We start from the raw sequence: 3163 nt of genomic DNA, 5'->3' as shown, positions 1-3163 counted from the left end.
GTCCGCTGCTAAAGCCAGAGATGTATAATCATTTAGCTTTTGTAGTGAAGGTGGGTTAAGGCAAATCTGTCAGATAATATGACAGGTGGTGTGGCTAACTAGTAACGAAGATGGCCGCACATTGAGACCGCTCTGTAGCTGCCTCTGAATTAACCCCACAATCTGTCCATTATCTTGTCCTGAAATGGCTGCTGTGATTGCTGGCACTGCAACGGCAAAAGGCGCAGAGACGGAGGAGGATCAAGCTTACCTTGTGGGAGCTCCTGGCATGGCGGACGCAGGACGGCAGCTTAAAGGTCCGAGGCCCGGCCTGGAGGGGAGCTGTGCTCCATTGAGTCCCCCCGCCCCATGGGGCTTGAGACCGCATGGCAGGGAGCATGCTGAGGGGGGCATATAATGTGCTGCCATATGTCTGAGCCTTTCCCTGTGGGCAGCATCCTGGAACAGGCTGCAATACTGACCGAGGCCAAGCCCTGCTGATCGGACGGCGCATAGTGGCTCCTCCAACTGCAGTGGAGGGGGAGCTTTGGAATCAGGGTCCTTGGCACTTTCTCATTGCTTTCATTACCCTTGTTCCCTGTGGCTACGGCAGTGATTTGGAGGTAGTTGAAGAGCCATTGAGTGGCAGGGGGAGCCTGCGAGGACTGGCTGGGCCTTCACAGGCAGAGAGTGATGGTAATAGCGGCTCTTTCCTCCACAAACTGAATTTGAGTCCTGGTTGGGGGCAACAGTGACTGCTACCCTGAGTACCGACACTCTGCCTGCAGGGTAGGCTTGGGCCTGCTGCAGGAGGTGAGCGAGTGAAAAATTGTTCAGTTAATAAAAATTTACAATAAGACACATGTATACACATTCCATACTTATCCATTATTAAACCATTTTTTTTAAACTACCAACATCATTAAAAAAAAATCATCCCACAATAAGAACACTCAATTCATCTAGCTAAAACTTGTATTAAAAAAAACGTAGGCGTAAAATAAAGTTTGCTGATAACATTGCCTACTTACTGTTTCTTCTTTCCTAAATACCCCATTTAATCTATTCATAGATAACTAGCTGCACAATATGAATAGGACCAACCATCCCTATTATGTAGAATGCAGAGGTGCTTAGACTGTGGTAAGGCCTCTGCTCCCCCATATGCTGTGCCTGCTGGAGGAACAGGGGTGATTTGGGACCGGGGCAGGGGGGGATCAGCCCTCCCATTTGGACAACATCGATTTGCAATGACCCAGCACTTGCGGGCAGACTGGGCCCATGTAAGTCTCCCCCTTCCTGGATAAAGGATCACACACCCCCCAAGAAAAAGTCTTGTGGTGAGGCTCTCTAGTAGCGGGGTCTGCTATGTCCCAGGTGTATGCGGAGCATATTCAGGGCCACCCACACCCTGAGGCGGAGTCCGGTTGCAGGCCACTACACTGGGCTAGATCCCGCGTAGGGTCAAGCGGAGTGTACCATGAGAGCAATAAAAACCCCGTCGAGTGGTCTACCTGTTATTGTCAGGGCTCATGGTCAGGAACTGTTCCCCTAAACCCACACAATCTAACAAACTAGATCAATATTTTTTCATGATGGCGACCTTGGGTGGGTTGACCAGGTTAGTGGAGAGCAGCACTGGCAGCCGGGACAGACCCTAGGTGGGCAAACCATCCCTGCGGGAGATCATGGCCGCAATTCAAGATCTCAAGGGTACGATTGAGCCTAAACTGGACGGTGGACTTTGACCTACTGCAAGCTGATTTCTGTAAAATGTTGTAGAAAGTTACTGAGGCAGAGTCCTACATAAACGGTTGCAATCAAAAACGAAACACCTGGAGGAGCAAGTTAAACTTCTCACAAAGGAGAACACAACCATCACCACTCGTTTAGAGGGATCAATTGTTGACCTGTTCCTGAAAGACCTAATCTTGAATACTCTTTGCTTCAAGAGACTGTCCAACTACTTCTCTATAGAGAGGTCCCACAGGGGACCAGGCCCCCGCCGTACCCATGTGCCCCTCCACGCGCTATAATTGCTGAGTTTGCAACCATAGAGACCAGGTTGCTATCTCCCAGGTGGCTCGCACTCATTGAGACCTCCGCTACAAGAACTCGACTAGCCAATTCTTCCCGGACTTCATTCTCTACAATGTCAAAGGCGAAGCTTAGAAAAAGTTAAGAGGGCGCACAGCACCAGGGACATCATATGGCATCATATACCCGGCAAGGCGCCGAGTAGTGGCAGAGGCCAAGACATGGCACTTTATACCCCTAAGGAGGTGTGGGACTGTCTGGAAGGATGGTGAGTGGTCAGCCACAAAGGTGGTAAGGGGCAGAGGGCCTAGAGGTCGGACACTGCTCCGGAGGCTAATGTCTCTGACTCTCCTGAGGTGCAGCAGCTGCGGGCCTCTCTTACGGACATGTGAGCTGCTGTCCCTAAATGGCACAGGCAATTATTAAACTGAGTTAATGCTATGTCTAGATTAGTGGGTAAGATTAGTGGGTAGTTGTTGCATAACAGAAATTCCGATACTACATTGGGGTGGGCGCAGCTGTGGGGGCAGCCTGACTGAGGGGAGGGACTGAGCTAAATAGGACTAAAGGTGTGTTTCTAACCTGTTGTCTGATAGTAGCGAAGGGGGTCAACATGTTTGAAATGCTTATCCTGACTTATGTTAGTTTGGCGATGGTAGCAAACCCATGCTGCTAGATGATAAATTGTGGGCGACAAGCACTCTGCAAGTTGTGGGTGGTTTTAGACTCACAAAGCAGGGAGGGGGGAGTTGAATCCAATGTTTATTTTTATGTTTATTGGCTTATCTTATACACCACACAGCAACAAGGATACCGGGAGGCGTGAGCCATGGAGCAAGAATGCAAGAGTTAGATCCACTCTGGGTTGACAGGGTAATACCCAAGCACAGACTCCACACCAATGGCGGGACATTTGTGTAAGGCGTTGAGCATTTGTACGTGGAATGTAATGGCCTGGGAAACAAAATCAAGCACACAATGACACTGCAACACCTGTGGCGCCATCCTCCTGCCTTCATGCTGCTGCAGGAGACACTCCTCTCGGGTACTCGGTGCGAAGCTCTTGATTGATTCAGATACACACCAACCCCACATGCAGGCTACACCACAGACTCCCGAGGTTTTGGGCATTTTTGCTAGGAAAACA

This window comes from Lissotriton vulgaris, chromosome 1_1 (assembly GCF_964263255.1).
Source record: "Lissotriton vulgaris chromosome 1_1, aLisVul1.2, whole genome shotgun sequence".
NCBI classification, from domain to species: Eukaryota; Metazoa; Chordata; class Amphibia; order Caudata; family Salamandridae; genus Lissotriton; species Lissotriton vulgaris.
This window is presented reverse-complemented; position numbering follows the sequence as displayed.